The following is a 21,071-nucleotide window of genomic DNA, read 5'->3' as shown; positions in this document are numbered from 1 at the left end:
CCAGGGCAGCCAAAAGAGCCAGAAGAGAAGGGGCCCACTGGTCAGACTCCGAAGCATTGGCCGGAGGACCAGACTCGAATGCCTCTGCAGCTACCCCGGACAGAGGCAACCCCCGAAACTGCCCGAGTCTCAGAAACCTCTAAACCCCGCCCCGACCCCGAAGCCCTCAGACGCTTAGGGCTGGAAGCAGGGGGGGGGGGCCCAAATGAATGAACCACCGAAGGGGAAGAATAAGGGGGCGCGGACAGAACCTAGGCCGAAGCGACCAACACCCCCCAAGTCCGGGTCCCTATACACAAAGCGGGGCAGTCTCGGGGCGTCCAGGGAAGCGACAACCCGAGCACGTTGCAACAATCTAAATCTACCCTGCAACGTGGGAGCTGCCTGCACCTGCAGTATATCAGCAGCAGACTGGGTGAATTGAGTCACGAACAAGCGACACAGCTCGCAGGACTCAGGGTCGAATGTGTCACCGACCCAACAGGCAGCATGACGGAGGCAAAAACAATGAGTCACTCTGAGACAAGGGGACAGAGCAACCCGCAAACTCGCACAAAGAGAGGGGACACAAGGGTCTCCTCCATCGGACCCGAGAGCCCTCGCGGGATTTCCCAGGGCCCCTAGACTGGGTCTGCTAAGGGTTATCCCAGGCAGGGCACTGCTAACCGGCGCCCCAAACTACCAAGCACACTGCTAAAGCTGAACCCACGGGATGTGTTCACTCGTGAGGGCAAAGCAGGGGGTGCCACCACACAAATGACCCTAATATAAGGGGGAGGGAAACACAAGGCAGGACCTCCCCCCCCCCACCAGGCAAAAATAAAAGAAAAACCACGCAAGTGGACAATGTACCCAGAGGGAACAGAGCCGGCCGCTGTTATAGTTGAAAACTAGCTACGCAATACCCGGCACCCCACCAGTGCAATAACTACCACTAACCCCAAGGTAAACAAAGGAAGAAAAACCCCAAACACTCAGGGTGGCCAAACGCCAAGCAGCGAAAGGCCAACAGAGGTAAACCCAAGAAGACTTGTGGAAGGCATCCCCAAGCCCCAAGGGCAGTACTTACAGGGCACTCAGGGAAGGTGACCCTAAGCACATGCAGCTCAAGTACCTGAGAATACTACTCCCAGCTCACACGACCACCGTAAGAGCAGCACTGAAAACAATTACAGCACTGAGACAAGACTAGAGCTGGAGCCACACGACCATGCACGATCCCATCAGCCGAGGAACTGGGGCGAGGATCGCCGGCTCGGGGGTCTGGGACTCCCCCATTCCCCCTCCTGGGGAGGGGGGCGCTGCGCAGACATGCGGCGCGGCTTGTGTGACGTCATGCTTGTTTGCTCGTTTTTTTGGGGGGGCAGTTCTGTCCACTCGGTTGTCAATTTTCGCTGTTAACCAGAATAGGGATTTGTTTTGTGGCGCTTACCTTTCTGGGTGCCTGTCCCGGTCAATGGCAGATATAAAATGCTCCAAATCACATGTGCGTTTCTATGGGCCATTGCTCCCCGTGCCTCTGTGAGGGGGCCAGGTTCTGGCACGTAGTCCCCGGTAGGCTAGAACTCCACCCACATCAACTGATGCAAATTAGTTAGGGTATCCATATCAGCCATGGATAGCTAGCTCCGGGGAGCCGTAGGGGCTCCCCCCAGAAAAACATACATTTCACCTACAGTCATATCTTTCCATCGCTGTAAACGTGAAAAATCTGGTAACTCCTCCTCATCAATGAGATCAGCCACATATTTGTTCGTTTCCTGAACAATACAGTACATGAGCGGCTCATCAAAATATGCAGTAAAGTAGTCCATTTCACACATATCGGCACCTGTATCAGGGAAAAGGTGTGTAATCCCAACATTGAAATTATCAAAGACAGGAATTTGTGGAACAAAATCTGTCCCATCACTCCACACAAAAACACCTGGTGTCTTCGAGAGGCAATAGCGGCACCACAGCGAGGAAACTGTGGACCAGGAGCTGAAGCAGGTCTAGCAACAGTAGGGGTGGGCAGGGACGGTGATGGAAAATTACTTGATACCAGGTCCCCCTCTCCCTCTCTGGGGGGGGGGGTAACGAGCAACGGTTTGGGGTAGCGGTTTGATGACATTTTGCTTGTTGCATTGTTTCACTTGGGGGAAGTTTTTTATGGCTCTGTTCGGTCATGTGTTGCAATTTTCTACCAGTTGGGGTTTGTTTTGGAGCGCCTACATTTCTGGGTGCCTAACCCCGGTCGATAGCAGACATGAATACACTCTCAGAGAGTAAAGTTTTCATAGACCATTGCTCCCTGCGCCTCTCTGAGGGAGTCATATAACTGATATATAACAGAGAACTCCATATAACTGAAGCCCCAGATTAATATAGCCTATATCAGTCTAACAGCTCCAGGGAGCCGACAGGGCTCCCCACATAAATAATTATGTAATATTAAATATAAAGAAAATATATATATTCAGTGCTTGAAGTTATAATTTCACACAAAACATGCATTAGCCAGCTAGGCTGAACTCCGATAACAGGTTACATGGTTATTACAGTCACTAGACCTTAGTGGTTCGCAACGGAGCATGAAAATGTAGAGATATATGATGTGTGTGTGTATACAGCATTATAGCAGCAAAATCTCTATGTTTTCTTGTTCTAAGCATGTAACTTTGCATGAATATTAGTGATGCAAATACTGTATATTTCAGCATTCCGATGTTCCACATATTTTATTATAGAATTTCTCAAATAAAACACTACTGAATAATATTACTAGAAAAAAAAAGAGAAAAACAAATCAAAGACATGAAATAAACATAAAACAACTTCTTTGCAGTAACTCCCACCCCATGGGGAAGCTGAGCAGATCAGTGCCGGGTGAATGTTGAATGAATGCTCATGATTTATGTGACCTCCAGGCTTTGCCAAGGCCACAGTATGTTGCATACAATTTTTTTCCATGATGAGGAAACACATTTTAACAATACTAAAAGGACAAAATTTGGGATTTTTATTTTTTCCTAAGCACTGGGGGATGTCGGCTATAAACAGTTGCTTAGTGCAGGGAGTCACCCCTCAACGGCACCGGTCAACAAATGTCGTTTTGAGAGTTGTACTTTTTTTTTTAATTAGGCTATATTTTAATGTTTTCTAATGTTTTCATTACTCTGTGTTTTGAAATGAAAATAGTTTAGTTTGGAAACATTTGACATTAACTTTACCTGAACATTTATAAAACAACAAAAATAAGTCCTTAACTCTTTGAAGCTTTTGCCAATAACAGGTGTATGCAATGCAGGGGTTAAGGAAGGAACTGATCATACCTCAAGGGTATCTACAAGCAGGTAGAAAACATTAATAAGCCAACAACGTCAACAAAATTGCAGACACGAGTAAAAGCTACAGCAACACCATTTAATCAGTTTACCCTTATATCATACAAGAAGTCACATAACTATTGTTTGGAATAACCAACAGATTCTACTGGACTTTAGCTGGGTTATAACTGTCACTGGGAGTCTAAATCACTCATTAATGTAACTTTAACCACGGACAAATACTACCAGCAGATTTATTCTCACAGACGGTTGGAAAAAGTTAAGTGAAAAGGTGTTGGAGGCCAAAACCATTAGTGGTTTCAAAATGTTATAAGGGAAAGAGTACTGGGGAGATGGGACACCACGAGTGTAGCTCTCACCTGTAACTACACTTGCGTAATTTCCATTTGTCATTATGGACTTGAATGTGAATAAATCCATGAATTTTTTAAAGTTGTATAATAAAAGTTTAAGAGCTGTCCAAATGCCTCAGCTGTAATGACATTTTACTTAAAATCCTAGCCAAGTTACCACTAATGAACATTATGTTTGTCTACTCTCTCAATGTTTTCAAGAATTACAGTAATGTATATATGTAGTAATCATGATGCCCCTGTCTCTTACACCTTCCATCACGTCAAGATCTACCAACAGAAGCCTTTCCTCATATCTCGGTACTCTCAACCATGAGACCAGTTTACTGAGCTACAAGGGCTGTGCTATTGTTAAAGGCTAAGGGCACTAGGATCTAGTTCTAGAGACCTGAAGCACCATGACTACAAGTAACATTTTTAGAGATACTGGCAAAGAATTAAAAATAAATAGGGTTTTCATGAGCCATTTCAGCTCCCCAAAAATCCCAAGCCACTGTAATCATTCTACTACTCATTCTAAAAAATAAATAATATAAATACATAAAATAACACACTATTCACTCTCTTTAGGCCTCTCTCGGAGCCAAAAGCACATATATACAATCACCGGATATTGCACAATCTTGGCAAGGCTTTTACACTGGACCTCCCTCATAGTGCCAAACATATACAGTATATATTCAACAATCATAGGAACAATACACAACTTTTGTACACATCTACATTTACATCAAAGTGCTCATTATACCAATAACTGCATCACATGAACAACTTTCTTCAAACAAATATTTTCAGAATCTCTGTCAATAGTTCTCCAGTTCCATACAAGTATAATGTCTGCCAGTCCTCTACTCACACACCATACATGTATAATGTCTGCCAGTCCTCTACTCACACACCATACATGTATAATGTCTGCCAGTCCTCTACTCACACTCCATGCACATATAATGTCTGCCAGTCCTCTACTCATACTCCAAACAAGTATAATGTCTGCCAGTCCTCTACTCACACACCATACATGTATAATGTCTGCCAGTCCTCTACTCACACTCCATGCACATATAATGTCTGCCAGTCCTCTACTCATACTCCAAACAAGTATAATGTCTGCCAGTCCTCTACTCATACTCCAAACAAGTATAATGTCTGCCAGTCCTCTACTCACACACCATACAAGTATAATGTCTGCCAGTCCTCTACTCACACACCATACAAGTATAATGTCTGCCAGTCCTCTTACTCATACTCCAAACAAGTATAATGTCTGCCAGTCATCTACTCACACACCATACACATATAATGTCTGCCAGTCATCTACTCACACACCATACATGTATAATGTCTGCCAGTCCTCTACTCACACTCCAAACAAGTATAATGTCTGCCAGTCCTCTACTCACACTCCAAACAAGTATAATGTCTGCCAGTCATCTACTCACACTCCAAACAAGTATAATGTCTGCCAGTCATCTACTCACACTCCAAACAAGTATAATGTCTGCCAGTCATCTACTCACACTCCAAACAAGTATAATGTCTGCCAGTCATCTACTCACACTCTATACACATATAATGTCTGCCAGTCCTCTACTCACACTCCATACACATATAATGTCTGCCAGTCCTCTACTCACACTCCATACACGTATAATGTCTGCCAATCCTCAACTCTCACACTATGCACGTATAATATCTGCCAGTCATGTACTCACACTCCATACACATATAATGTCTGCCAGTCCTTTACTCACACTCCCATTCTTTTCCTGATCAACTATAGTTTGAAAATGATTATCTTCTAACCAATTTATTATTTTTCCATTCCTTATAATTTTTTCTTTCTGTAGTATGCTAAAAGTTTGTAAACTAGAAATTTAACTAGAATTTTGTTAAAATCAGTTTATTTTTCAATTCTATTAAAGTTCATTCAGATCTTGGAAATGTTTGCAATATATTAGGTCAGCATCATATCTCAAGCAAATAATGATTCCTAAAGTTGATTTAATTGAAAAGTTATTTAAATAAACTGAACAATACATATAGTTTCTTTTACTTTTGAACTCTCAAGTGTAATATGCACAACATTTTTTTTCTCATATGAACAGCTTGAAAAGTACATTAACTTTTTTTCATTTTTTGAGTATGAAACATTCTCATATGTTTAACTAAATTAGATTTACAGGAAAATAATTTATGACAGAGAGAACACTGAAATGGTTTCTCTCCTGTATGAACAATTAAATGTTTAATTAAATTAGATTTTAGTGAAAATTTCTTTAGACACTCAGCACACTGGTAGGGTCTCTCTCCTGAGTGAACCCTCGTATGTAGGACAAGACTGTACTTTTGTGAAAAGCTTTTCACACATTCAGAGCATTGAAATGGTTTTTCTCCTGAATGAACCCTCTCGTGTTTTACTAGATCAGAATTTACTGAAAACTTTTTAAGACATATATTACATTGATGTGGTTTCTCCCCTGAATGAATTTTCATGTGTGTTTCTAGAGTACGTTTAAGCAAAAAATATTTTGAACAAATCAAACACTGATGAGGTTTCTCTCCCGAATGAACTCTCTCATGTTGTATTAGATTCGTTTTTTGTGAAAATTTCTTAAGACATTCAGAACATTGATATGGTTTCTCTCCTGTATGAACGCGCATATGTTTAATTAAAGCAGATTTCTGTGGAAAGTTTTTTCGACACTGTGAGCAATGATAGGGTTTCTCTCCTGAATGAATTTTCATATGTTCTGTTAGATTGGATTTGACTGAAAAGCGTTTTAAACACACTGAACACTGATGTGGCTTTTCCCCAGAATGAATTTTTTTATGTCTTTTTAGATTTGATCTGGACGAAAATATTTTGAGGCACTCAGAGCACTGATACAGTGTATCTCGTCCATGAACCCTCTCATGATGTATTAGACTTGATTTTCTGGAAAAACGTTTCTCACACTTTGTACACCGAAATGGTGTACTTTCTGCAGGCACTTCAACGTGTGTTGTAAATTTACATTTATCCATGTGGTAATTTGAACTCATTGCTCTCTGATAATGAGTTTTTCCTATATAAACTCTCATATGTCTTATTTAGAAGTCATATACTGTACATCTTTTTACACATCCTGAACACCGATACGGTTTCTCTTTTAATATACCAAGTGTTAAAAATTATTTTAAAAATATATATAGCAATAACGGTTGGTATCACATTGCCTTTCTAATGATTCCATTAATAAATATAAATGAAGAGGAAGTTTAGACATTAACACTACTTAGTGTTTCTTAGTATCGCCGTTATACACTGAACATCAAAAATATTTTGATTCATAACGAATTGTGGGTTGCTAGACGAGATCTTTGTGTAGTGCCATTAGACATTCCCAACACCAGTGTCTTCCTATATTTTATGAGCGCTCACATGCACTTCTAGAGCAGACGTTCCTTAATACCTGAAATGCTAAGATATAATATACTGTACACTACATGTGCATTATTATTTAGACTTATGTCTTACATTTTCTAGTTTTTATGATACAGTTTGTAAATATAAATTGTCATGCAGTGTCCTATAATATTCTGGAAGAAAATTAGAAACCAATTAAACACGTTTTCTTTTTGGTTTAACCCTAGAGCGACGATAACTGTATATATATATATATACGATTTTGTTCACACACAGCACATGAACATGCATGGCACATATTGTACATGTACTTTTTAAAGTACCGCGTAAGATTTAAAAGTCCCATGGCTACATGGGGGTTCACATCAGCTTCCTCGGGGTTACAGTAGAGACGTAAAAAAAAAAAAAAAATTGTGGGCACCATTTCCAGGTGTGAAGGCCTCAGTACTGAGTGAGCAAAGAATCTGCCTTTAAAGGAGCCGTTGAGTGTAGCCTTGGATTGTCAATGAGCAATCTGAGAGCAGCAGTACACCGAGAACTTCAACAAGATCTTGTAGATCTGAGGCAAAGTGAAATTGACACCAGTAATTCCATCTATCATCATACTATCATGCAAGAGGAGCCACACATCTATGGATCATCCAATAAAATCAGCAGACTTCTAGATGTTACTACTGTTCGGCTTAGACTCGGTTACAAGTATCTCTGGGAATTCTCATTGTCTGCTGATGTAGACCTGACCAAATGTAAACTGTGTCAACAAAATTATTCGCACACCCTCCGTCACTATGTGATGGAGTGCGAAAAGATACGTGAATTTAGAGACAATTCTATAACCAATGTTCCAGCGATGTGTCAATATTTCATTCAAAATGATCTGCTACCAGAAATTTTAGCCAAATATCCCCAGTTTGTTAACTGTAGGTTGTAACTAAGTGATTGTAACCTATCCACCGCTGCCCACTGGATGGGGAGCGGTGTGCAGGACAAACATATAAATTTTGACACTAGCTCTCCACATATGTCAGGTGCTTAATTTAGAACCTGTACTTGAGGTCGATCTCGAACCCATTGTTGATGTGATGACTTATATTGAATTTTGTAACTAGCTCATCAAGATTGTAACTTGCTTAGCTAAATGAATTGTGGGGTTCAGTCCCTGAGCCCATTATGTGCCTCTGTAACCCTTTCCACTACCGCCCACAAGATGGTTATGGGGTGCATAATAAATGAACTAAACTAACTTATTTAGCAATGCTAGCATTACAGAAGAGCCTGATTGTGATAAGGATTGTACACAATGTTCAGATATCAGTAAACACAATGCTGTTCAAGATGTTCACAGCACTAGGCAGGCAGCCACAGCACACTGTCGTTGTTTGATCCATCTAAGAATCTTGAAACAACATCTCATGTTCCTTTACAAAATACACTTGTGGAAAATTATTAATTTACAGAATTTAGTGACCAGGATTCTGATAACAGCAGCATTTGTGGTGAGAATTATTGATGTGCATAGTATGGTGGGAGGAGGGAGGGAGGGAGGTGGTATCATCAGCTGGCTGGTGTGTTGGTGGCCAGTATGGTGGGAGGAGGGAGGGAGGTGGCATTATCAGCTGACTGGTGTGTTGGTGGCCAGTATGGTGGGAGGAGGGAGGGAGGGAGGTGGTATCATCAGCTGACTGGTGTGTTGGTGGCCAGTATGGTGGGAGGAGGGAGGGAGGGAGGGAGGTGGCATTATCAGCTGGCTGGTGTGTTGGTGGCCAGTATGGTGGGAGGAGGGAGGGAGGGAGGTGGTATCATCAGCTGACTGGTGTGTTGGTGGCCAGTATGGTGGGAGGAGGGAGGGAGGGAGGTGGTATCATCAGCTGACTGGTGTGTTGGTGGCCAGTATGGTGGGAGGAGGGAGGGAGGGAGGTGGTATCATCAGCTGACTGGTGTGTTGGTGGCCAGTATGGTGGGAGGAGGGAGGGAGGGAGGGAGGTGGCATTATCAGCTGGCTGGTGTGTTGGTGGCCAGTATGGTGGGAGGAGGGAGGGAGGTGGCATTATCAGCTGACTGGTGTGTTGGTGGCCAGTATGGTGGGAGGAGGGAGGGAGGGAGGTGGTATCATCAGCTGGCTGGTGTGTTGGTGGCCAGTATGGTGGGAGGAGGGAGGGAGGGAGGTGGCATTATCAGCTGGCTGGTGTGTTGGTGGCCAGTATGGTGGGAGGAGGGAGGGAGGGAGGTGGCATTATCAGCTGGCTGGTGTGTTGGTGGCCAGTATGGTGGGAGGAGGGAGGGAGGGAGGGAGGTGGCATTATCAGCTGGCTGGTGTGTTGGTGGCCAGTATGGTGGGAGGAGGGAGGGAGGGAGGGAGGTGGTATCATCAGCTGGCTGGTGTGTTGGTGGCCAGTATGGTGGGAGGAGGGAGGGAGGTGGTATCATCAGCTGGCTGGTGTGTTGGTGGCCAGTATGGTGGGAGGAGGGAGGGAGGTGGCATTATCAGCTGGCTGGTGTGTTGGTGGCCACTATGCTGCTTTGATGCACCATACCAGCTTAGTGGTTTGTTAAAGTGAACAATACAGATACTTATATATAACATGTGTATATACAGTGGTACCTTCGTTTACGATCGTAATCTGTTCCCAGAGACACGTAGTCAACCAAAAATTCGTCAACCAAAATTAATTTTCTCATAAGAAATAATGTAAATTGAATTAATTCATTCCACATCCCCAAAAATATTTACTTAACACATTTTATACCGAATAACACTCATTTTGTACTAGCTACAATACAGTATATATATCTTACCTTGAATGAGGACTCTTGTTGGCATATGGAAGATGGTGAGGGGGGGGGAGGGGGAAGGAGGAGAGGTGTTAGTGTTTGGAAGGAGGTCCTCTTCCATTATAACATCAGGCAGTAATGACTTTTCTGAGGTACTCTCTCTCATATGTTTTGCCTGCATACCACTAGGACCTGCTTGTGGCTCACTGCTTGTTTTTCTCACTGAAAACCTGTCTAGACACACTTGTTTTTCCCAACGATGTAACACTTGGCTTAAGTGAAACATCACAGTGTCTTGCTATGAATAATCTCTTGCTTTTCCTCTATCATCATCCTCACAATTATTATCTTAGGTTGAACTTTACCACTGACTTTCTTGGGACCAATGGCATGATATATAATAAGAACATTTATGTTAAAAAAGCAAAAACCAGCAATGAATGTAATGAAACGCAATAAGAGAAAATAAAGTATAAAATAAATAAAGACGAAAATAAAGAAGGGGACTTACCCGGGAGGCGGTCGGTGCTCCACACCTCAACTTGAAGTCGAGACAGGCTGCAGCCACCAACCCAAAGCGACACAGGCCCTGACTAGGCCCAGGAACATTTATGAGGTAGCGTGCAGCCACGACCCTGTTCGACCGCCAAAAACCCTGTATCCAAATGTCAGTCCAGGACATGTTCCCAAAGACAGCAGCAAGAGAAGCAAACTTATGAACATAATGGGCACAGGGATAGACCACAAGCTGGCTAGACTTAATAACCCTGCGGACGACCTGAGAGACCCGTACCTGCGAACAGGGAAGAAGGGAAACTGGATCAACCCAAAGCGTGTCCCCGGACACAGAAGCCGTGGCCCGCAAATAGCGGTCGAGGGCCGCAACCAGACACCACACATGATGCACCCCGGCCTGACCAACCAAGCATCAACAACCCAAGAACCCCTCCGGAAAGCAGCAGTCTCATTCTTCACGAGAAAAGGAGACGGCTGCAGACAAACAAAACTACACTATCACCATGAAGTGGAAAATATGCTAAAGGAGCTAAGTAAGAACAAAGTAATTGGCCCAGATGGAGTTTCACCATGGGTTCTGAGAGAATGTGTATCTGAGCTCAGCATTCCACTTCACCTGATCTTTCAGGCATCCCTGTGTACAGGCGTCATAGCAGACGTGTGGAAAAAGGCTAACATAGTTCCAATCTACAAAAGTGGCAGCAGGGAAGACCCCCTCAATTATAAACCTGTATCATTGACAAGTGTAATAGTGAAAATATTGGAAAAAACCAGCGTTGAATGTAATGAAATGCCATTTTCTGGGTGAGTCCCGGAGGCTCCCAAGAGCTTACTAGGTTGATATGCTAATGTCAGACTTTGGCATCAGTCATGTGTACGGAATTCTATGGGCGTACCGGGGACCACGAGCCAGAACCTGGCCCCCTCAGAAGAGGCAAGGGGAGCAATGGCTTATAAAAACCCCCTTGTGGTTGGAAGCATTCTATGTCTGCCATCAACTGCGTTAGGCACCCAGAAAGGTAAGCATCCCAAAACAAACCCCTATTCTGGTGAAAATTGCTACCATAAGCTGAACAAGTGGATAGAACTCCCCTAAAATAAACGAGCAAACAATCATGACGTCACACGTCGCCGTGCCACAGTCCGCGCAGCTCCCCCCTCCCCAGGAGGGGAAAGGGGGAGCCCCAGACCCATTGTGCCTGCTATCCACCCTCAGTTCTGAGGCTGAATGTAAAAAAATGTGAAAAAAGAAACGCCAACCAGAAGGAGGGAGGGATGCCGGGGAGCCTCCAGGACTCACCCAGAAAATGGCGTTTTATTACATTCAACGCTGGTTTTCTGGGGGGAGCCCCTTCGGCTCCCCAAAACTAACTCCCCACAGAGGAAAGAAGGACCTACCCAGGAGGCGGTTGCCGCTCACTCCTCAACTCTAAGTCGAGACAACCGGCTGCAACTGCTGATCCAAAGCGACACAGGCCCGACTATGCTCAGGAACACACACGAGATAACGAGCAGCCAGGGCCCTGTTCAACCGCCAAAAACCCCTCGCCCGAATGACAGCCCAGGACATGTTGCCAAAAACAGCGGCAAGAGCTGCGAACTTGCGAACATGGACACGGGGAGAGACCGCAGGCTGGCTAGCCGTAATAATCCTGTGGACGACCCGGGAGACCTGCACTCGCAAACAGGGAAAGAGGGAAACAGGATCAACCCAAAGCACGACCCAGGACACAGAAGCCGTGGCGCGCAATGAACAGTGGAGGGCCGCCACCAGACACCAAACATGATGAACCCCCGGCCAAAACAACCAAGCATCAACAACCCAAGGACCCCTCCAGAAAGCAGCCGTCTCATTCTCCGCCAAAAAGAAGGAGACTGCAGCAACGAACAACCCCATCGCTATGACCGAAGGCGCAGAAAACTCCTGCACCGGAGGAGAGCAGGAAGCTCACCAACCCGACCTCCAGAGACCAAGGCCAACAGAAAAAGCCTAGGAGAAACAAACCAGAACTGAAGGGGCCACAACAAACCGAGGAGAAGATAAGAGAGCACTCTGTCCAATGACCAGGACCGATCAGGTGGCGCATGAGCAGGCCAGAGGTGAAACAATGCCCGAGGTAGCATGCTAAATGGAGCAGAAGTAACCTCAATACCGAAAGCGAGCTGAAGCGGCTCCGCCAGCGCCGCACAATAAACAGGCTAACATAGTTCCAATCTACAAAAGTGGCAGCAGGGAAGATCCCCTCAATTATAGACCTGTATCATTGACAAGTGTAATAGTGAAAGTATTGGAAAAACTAATCAAAACTAAATGGGTAGAACACCTGGAGAGAAATGATATAATATCAGACAGACAGTATGGTTTTCGATCTGGAAGATCCTGTGTATCGAATTTACTCAGTTTCTATGATCGAGCCACAGAGATATTACAGGAAAGAGATGGTTGGGTTGACTGCATCTATCTGGACCTAAAAAAGGCTTTCGACAGAGTTCCACATAAGAGGTTGTTCTGGAAACTGGAAAATATTGGAGGGGTGACAGGTAAGCTTCTATCATGGATGAAAAATTTTCTGACTGATAGAAAAATGAGGGCAGTAATCAGAGGCAATGTATCGGAATGGAGAAATGTCACAAGTGGAGTACTACAGGGTTCAGTTCTTGCACCAGTGATGTTTAATGTCTACATAAATGATCTACCAGTTGGCATACAGAATTATATGAACATGTTTGCTGATGATGCTAAGATAATAGGAAGGATAAGAAATTTAGATGATTGTCATGCCCTTCAAGAAGACCTGGACAAAATAAGTAGATGGAGCACCACTTGGCAAATGGAATTTAATGTTAATAAATGTCATGTTATGGAATGTGGAATAGAACATAGACCCCACACAACCTATATATTATGTGAGAAATCTATAAAGAATTCTGATAAAGAAAGAGATCTAGGGGTGGTTCTAGATAGAAAACTATCACCTGAGGACCACATAAAGAATATTGTGCAAGGAGCCTATGCTATGCTTTCTAACTTCAGAATTGCATTTAAATACATGGATGGCGATATACTAAAGAAATTGTTCATGACTTTTGTTAGGCCAAAGCTAGAATATGCAGCTGTTGTGTGGTGCCCATATCTTAAGAAGCACATCAACAAACTGGAAAAGATGCAAAGACATGCTACTAAGTGGCTCCCAGAACTGAAGGGCAAGAGCTACGAGGAGAGGTTAGAAGCATTAAACATGCCAAAACTAGAAGACAGAAGAAAAAGAGGTGATATGATCACTACATACAAAATAGTAACAGGAACTGATCAAATCGAACAGGGAAGATTTCCTGAGACCTGGCACTTCAAGAACAAGAGGTCATAGATTTAAAATAGCTAAACACAGATGCCGAAGAAATATAAGAAAATTCACCTTCGCAAATAGAGTGGTAGACGGTTGGAACAAGTTAAGTGAGAAGGTGGTGGAGGCCAAGACCGTCAGTAGTTTCAAAGCATTATATGACAAAGACTGCTGGGAAGACGGGACACCACGAGCGTAGCTCTCATCCTGTAACTACACTTAGGTAATTACAATACAAGGCGACAGTATGTGGCAAAATGACGGCCCCGAACCCCCAAAAGAGAAGGACAAGACCAAGCCAACAAAACACAGAACTAAAGAAGGGACAGAAGGAAAAAGTAAGGATCGCCAAAAAAAACCACACTGCCGCCAAGAAGAACACAGGTGGGACACCATCAACGAAACCACCTGACCAACAGAGCCGAACCAGCCCCGCCATGGACCAAATGAGCCGAGAAGAGGCGGAGCCGCAGGAAGATTTCGGGTGCGATCCACCGAGCAGGAAGAGCCGGAAAACCGAGCCGGCAAAGAAGGAGGTGGAATGTCTGCCTGGACAAAAACGTCACAACACCAGCGAGCTTGCCAGGAGGTCTGAGACCACGAAAACAGACTGAGTCAGACTGAGTCTCTATGGAAGGGATCCCGCGAGACGCAGAAAAATCCAACAGGCAGGGAAAGCCAAGCACCAGAAAACCAAACCTGGCAATCGGAGAGCCAAAAGGCACAGCAACAGCACAGTCGGTGGTCACGTCCCAACACAAGACCAAAATGAAAAAGTGCAAGGGTCACCACGAGACCATCATCTGAACAAAGGGGTATGAGCGAAGATGAGCCACACCCACCCCCAGGCAGCTTATTCCACCCCAGGTGACTACCACACTAGCGAGCATAAGAACAACTGCCGATGCAACCATGGACATCCTTAAGAGAAAACTAGAATACCGTCTCCAAGGACTCCCGAACCAACTGGACTGAAGTGGGTATGCGGGTCCACGGGCCGCTCCAAGCAACAGTCTGGTGGACCAACTCCCACAAGCCTAGCCTGACCACGGGCCAGGCTGGGGGAGAAAAACTCCCAAAACCCCATCAAGCAGTTATCAAGCAGACGACGGGAAGGAAGCTGTACGACACTGGGAGACAGAAGAACCAGAGGGGACAACACCACCACCAGCAACACCCCTCAGAGGAAGGAGAGGGTAGATACAGACGTCCCAGGGGACACAGGTGGAAAGGCTGCCCCAAGGAGCAGGAGAGACCACAAAGGACTCTAGTGGCAGGAGGAGACGACAAATGGAAAGCAGGAGGAAGTGATCGAGCTGAGGCCAAACCCCCACACAGCTTAAAGTGGAGAGACGACAGAGCCCAGCAGGCTCAGGAAGCCATACAGAAGTCGAACAACAGGCAAGAGGAGAGACCAAAAACCCGAGCTCAACTCCAGCAAACACAACGAGGCGAGCACAACAAGGTAAGCAGGTAAGCACAGAAGCCACTGCATATGGCAGGTGAGCGACAGAGGAGCAGGACGAAAAAGCGAAAAGCTCAACCCCTCAAGCACAAAGAGGTAAGGACAACCAGGGGAGTACAGAGAAGTCAACGAACCTGGAAGGGCTAAGCCAGGCACTGCAAGGCAGGCAAGGAATGAGTGACCCAGAGAAGACAATCATAACAATTAGCACAGACAAACAAAGAAGGCCCGAGGAGGAAAACACGCAAGGACCAAACAAAACACCACAACCAAACCCCAACACACACCCTAGGTAACAAAACTGCATCAAAATGGCACCTCGTAACATCCAGACACAGGAAACCGTACCTCATAACAGTCACCACCACCATTGTACCATGCAACCCGTGGAGATGGGGGCCCCGGGACTAACTCAAGCATGGGTCGGACATGCATACGAGTGGTTCTGGATGGATACAATGAGGAGCTGTCCCGCATGGGCCAAGGGACCCCCCTGCAGGCACCTGTATCCTGCCGTTCCCACATTTGCACTCCAAAAACCAAGAATCAACGCCTGGCTGAAAGACGCCAAATCACATCAACTCACCTGCAGAACGGAGGCACGAACGTGTCACAACACAACGTAGCTGAGAAGATGTCGGGAGCACCACCAGGGGAAGAAGGCCCGAGACACACATGCAGAAGTGGAGGTTAGAGGCGAAAGAGGCGCCCAGCACCCATAACACGGGAAGAAACCCAGCGTCCGCCCCATAACCGCAATCCAGAATACCCCAGTAGCTACGGGGCACAGCCTGGAGAAGTGAGAAGAACGAGAGACGAAGCACCCGAGAGAAAAAGGACGCAAAACACGAGCACTCGTGCACACGCGCACAACCCGCTCGGCGGGAAGGCGCCCACAAGGACTACTGCACAAGAAAAGTAGCCCAAACAGCCCATGACCCAAAGGATGGAGGCAGGGGCAGAAACAGCCCAGCGCACGGGAACAGGAGCGAAAACAGGAAGCAGCGACATGTAAGAAAGACAAGGAACGAACCAGCAAGCCAATTAGACTACGAGAAGCCCAAACTGGCACCCCGGACAAGGAGTATGTAAAGAAAACGAACAGTGCCGAGACCAAGGACGAAGAAAAACACAGGAACAAACAGCAAGACAGGACCGAAAACCCAGAATAAACCCTGAAGGGCACCAACAAGCCCAGAAAAGACCGGAGGGAAGCCACACTGAAAGACGCCAGATGTTCCAATAATATGGGAAGTAGCTAAAACCTTCCCGAACCTTCATGAATACACACAAGCAAGCAGAAATCACGAAGGCTCATAAAAGCACAGTCGCACCCGAGACCAAAAGTCATGCAGAACCCCCAAAAGAGAATAGGGGAACATGACAGGGAAGTCCCATCCCAAGGGGTGAAAAAACTGCAAATAGCACCCACGAACAGGACGGAACCAACAGAATAAAGGAACAAGGGAACCGAGCCCGGGGAGGGTCCGACACCCAACAACTCATACGAAGAGGGAGGAAGGAAAAAACGCCACTCCCCGTAACCGCAAGCCCCGTTCGAAGGGATAGAACAACCACGGCGGGGACCAACGGGGCCCCAGAGCCCCCCAGGCAGCCCCTCCCCAGCCCCGGGAACCCACACGTCAGGCCCTGGGGCCGAGCCGTCCCCCCAAAGCCCCGGCCTCAAGAAAAACCGGGGCAGCCGCAAAAAAAAACAAGGAAGGGAGCCCACTGGCAGACTCATACAACACGGCTGGAGGAACAGGCTCGAATGCCCCCGTCGCTAACCCGAAAGGAGAATTCCCTGAGACCGCCAGAGTCTCAAAACCATCGAAGCCCTGCCCCGACCCTGAACCCACAGAAGGTAAAGAACCGGATGCAGGGATGAAGAGGGAGGCGGGGGGGGGGGGGAACGGACTTGACCGCAGCAGAGGAAAGACAAGAGGGCGTGGAAGGAAACCGAAGCAACCAACACCCCCAAGCCCCGTCACCAAAACGTGGCAGCCTTGGGGCTTCCGGGGAGCAAACAACCTTAAGCGTTGCCAAACCGAAACATGATGCGCAACGCCTGTGCTGCCTTTACCCACATAGTCAGCACAAGACTGGGTAAGCAAACCACAAACAAGCAACAAAACTCGCAGGGCTCCGGGTAAAGGTGCCACCGACCCCACAGGCAGCAGACGGAGGCAAAACAGTGAGAGTCACCCTGAGAGAAGGGGACAGAGCAACCCTCAAACTCGCACAAAGCGAGGGGGGGGGGGTCCCTGGGGTCACATCCATCGGACCCACGCGTCCCCGTGGGGTTTCCGAGGGTCCTGAGCATTTACTTGAAGAGGACTCGTGCTCAGGTAAACCCAGGCAGGGTACTTCTAACCGGCGCCCAAGTCTACTAAACAACCTTCTAAGAACTGAACCCTAGGGACGTGTACACTCACGGGGACCTAGCAGGGGAAACCACCGGAAGAAGGGAGAATACTCAGTAAACAGGGGGCAAGAACCAAGGCAGACCCCCCACCATGCAGAAAACAAAAAGAAAAAAACCCTGCAAGAGGACAACGTACCCAGGCGGAACAGAGCCGGCCACTATGAGAGGTGAAAACTAGCTGCACAGTACCCTGCGCCCCGCCAGTGCAAACTGCCCCCTACCCTAAGGCAAACAAGGGAGACAGAACACCTGAGCACACAAGGGGCGGCCGAAAACCAAGCAGTAAACGGCCTAGCAGGGGCAGAACCCTGGAAGGGAACCCCAAGCCCCAAGGGCAGTACTTACAGGGCACCTAGGGAAGGAAACCCTAGGCGCATGCAGCCCGAGTACTGAAGAAAAACTCCTGGCTCACGCACCACCTAGAAGACAGACACCACACTCTAGGTACAGTGCTGAAACAACCACTGGAGCCAGAGCACACGACCTCAGCCTTTAGCATCAGCCTTAGAACTGGGGGTGGATAGCCAGCGCGATGGGTCCATGGTTCCTGGTAAGCCGCGAGCCAGAAGCTGGAGCAACAGCTGAACCAGGGAAAAAGAGGTATAGGAACCCCCCCCCCCACCTCGACCAGTCCTACCAAAAGGCTTCGACCCTGACAGCCTCGCGGTCGGGGATTGGCGCCAAATATACCGGAAGATGCCTCGACCACGCCTATGAAATGAGGTCCACCTCCGGGCGCCCGAACGTCTGGCAGAGCCACCTGAATGAATTGGCATCGACAGTCCATTCCGTGGACAGGGGAACGAACTGGGACAGAGCCATCCGCAAGGACGTTGAACACCCCTCGAATGTGAACTGTCAGGAGAGTCAAACCCCGAGAACTCAGCAGATGAGTCACCCGAAGCAACCAGCCCAAAGAGCCAAGGACCGCATCGAACCCCATCGGTTCAGGCAATGAACCACCAGGGAGCAGTTCGAATGGAGCTAGATCGTCGATCCACGGATGACTCAAACCCTCTGAAGTGCAAACCACACCACCACGAACTCCCGCACCATACTGTGGGCCCGATGGAAAGACAGACCCCACTGCCCCTGGCTGGTCTGGTGAACACTGGTCACAAAGACCCAGCCGAGAGACGACGTGTCTGTGAACACATCGAGCGAGGGTTCAGGTAGGCGTCAAGGCACTGAACCCTGAAAAATCCAAAGAGAAAGCCGGCGACGCAGCAGCCGACTCAAGGCCCCTGGGGGTCAAACCCAGTGATCGCGCGAGAGAGGCGGAAGGGGCGTCCCCGACGGAACCAGAACAGTCGAAGAAGCCAAACCGACCCGGTGGGTACACCATCATTGCAAAGTTCAGGCTCCCACACAGACCCTCAAGCAACCGCCGGGTGACCCGGGAGTCCCCCAGAAACAAGCGCATGCAAGACAACAACCAAAGGAGAGACTCTGGAGGAAGAGACAAGGAAGTGACTCGAGAGTCCCACACAAGACCCAGCCAGATCCGAACCTGGGAAGGAACCAGATAGGATTTCCGCCAGTTCACAAGGAACCTGAACCCAGTTAGCTGGGAGAGCACCAAACCCTTGGCGAGTAGACACGCGGACCGACTGGGAGCCCAAACCAGCCAGTCGTCGAGGTAAGCAAATACCCAAACACCTAACAGATGCAGATGGGCCACCACGACCTGGGTGAGGTGTGTGAACACATTAGGTGCCAGGTTCAACCCAAAAGGGAGACAACAAAAGCAGTAACTCTGATGCCCCAAAACAAAACCTAGCCAGACCCTGAACCCCGGATGAATAGAGATGTGCCAACACTCGTCCTTGAGGTCCAGGGACACCACCCAACCACCCCATCTCCAATATAAGCCGAACCTGGGACAGAGAGAGGTCATCCAAAAGAAGGGGCAAAAAACCCAGTGGTTCCGACGGGATAAGTCCAAAATGAATCGCAGGTCCGCACAGTCCTGTTTTGGAACTGGAAACAGGCGGGAAACCCACCTGATGGACGTCATCGTTTCGACCATGCCCAAGCGGGGAATGTGGGACGTTCTCAAAAGAACCAGAACAGCAGGCGAAGCCAAACCCGACCCGGCAGGTAGACGATCACCGCAAAGTTCATGCTCCCACACAGACTCTCAAGCAACTGCCGAGTGACCTGAGAGCCCCCCAGAAACAAGCAAAGGCAGGAGCGCAGCCAAAGCAGAGACTCCAGAGAGAGAAACAAGGAAGCGGTCCAAGACTCCGACACAAGACCCAGCATAGTCTGAACCTGAGAGGGAACCAGATGGGACTTCCGCCAGTTCACCAGGAACCTGAACCCGGTGAGCTGGGAAAGAACCAAATCCCTGGTGAGCAGGCACGCAGACTGGCTGGGAGCTTAGACCAGCCTGTCATCAAGGTAGGACAGCACCCAAACCCCTAAGAGATGCTGACGGGCCACTATGACCCAGGTAAGGTGTGTGAAAACGCGAGGTGCCAGGTTCAACCCGAATGGGAGACAACGAAAGCGGTAACCAAGACGCCCTACAGCAAAATCAAGCCAGTCCCTGAACCCCGGATGAATTGGGATGTGCCAATATGCGTCCCGGAGGTCCAGGGTCACTATCCAAGCGCCCAGCTCCAACAGCAGCCAAACCTGGGACAGAGTTGTCATCCGAAAGGAAGTGCAAAGAACCCAAGGGTTTCAGATGGGACAAGTCCAGAATGAACCACAGGTCCGCAGAGCCCTGTTTCGGGACTGGAAACAGACGGGAAACCCATCCAAGAGATGTTGCCGTTTCGACCACGCCCAAGCACACCCACTCCGAGATGACCCGACAGAGCACAGAAGAGGCCTGCCCCGCCAACCCCGAACCCTCTGAAAGAGGAGGGGTCACCCAACGCCACCACAGGCCAGCTGAAACGACTCAAAACGCCCACAAATCATGAGATCAGGTGTGAGCGAACAGAGCAAGCCTTCCCCCCACGAGCAGAATCCTGAGTCCTGGCATGACCCTTCCAGGAAGGCTCCCCCCCCCCCACCTGGGACCCCTGGAGAACTAACAAGTCTGTCATTGGATGACAACTAGAAGAAGCTGCCTGCAGATACTGCTCAACCACAGAGTTCGCAAACAACAAGAGACAAAAGAGCGAAGACAACCTAAGAGCCAGGGCCCAAGGAGATTCCAAGGAGGATGCAAGCACTGCCTGCCAACACGCGCACCGCGAAGCATAAAACAGACACACCACATCCTGCAGGATCAGCGCAAACAACTTCAACAGGCCAGACAATGTATACTCCACCGAGCCCAAGGCACTAGACACAGGAACAACCCCAAGCGCCTCCACATCCTCCTCAAGCGAATCCGCAGACAGCTCCAGGAGGGAAAAGAACTGGAAGACCAAAGCCAGCAGACCACGAAGACCCAAACCTGAAAGAAGACTTATCCATAATAGGTGCGTAATTCGAGTCGT

The 21,071-nt window shown here is 47.7% G+C and overlaps 1 long non-coding RNA gene across 4 annotated transcripts in view; it reads right to left on the bottom strand.

Annotated features, from left to right (window-relative positions):
- Positions 1-2,986: 2,986 nt before the first annotated feature.
- The window catches only part of LOC123763977 (uncharacterized), a 44,507-nt gene continuing 26,422 nt past the window's right edge, over positions 2,987-21,071 (bottom strand). For all 4 annotated transcript variants that reach the window (XR_011231216.1, XR_011231224.1, XR_011231217.1 and 1 more), the window contains exon 3: positions 2,987-7,145. This is a non-coding gene — a long non-coding RNA (uncharacterized lncRNA). The remainder of the gene's footprint in view (positions 7,146-21,071) is intronic.

Source organism: Procambarus clarkii, chromosome 5 (assembly GCF_040958095.1).
Source record: "Procambarus clarkii isolate CNS0578487 chromosome 5, FALCON_Pclarkii_2.0, whole genome shotgun sequence".
Classification (NCBI taxonomy): domain Eukaryota; kingdom Metazoa; phylum Arthropoda; class Malacostraca; order Decapoda; family Cambaridae; genus Procambarus; species Procambarus clarkii.
The sequence above is the reverse complement of the archived record's forward strand: the minus strand, read 5'-3'. Positions and strand labels throughout refer to the sequence as shown.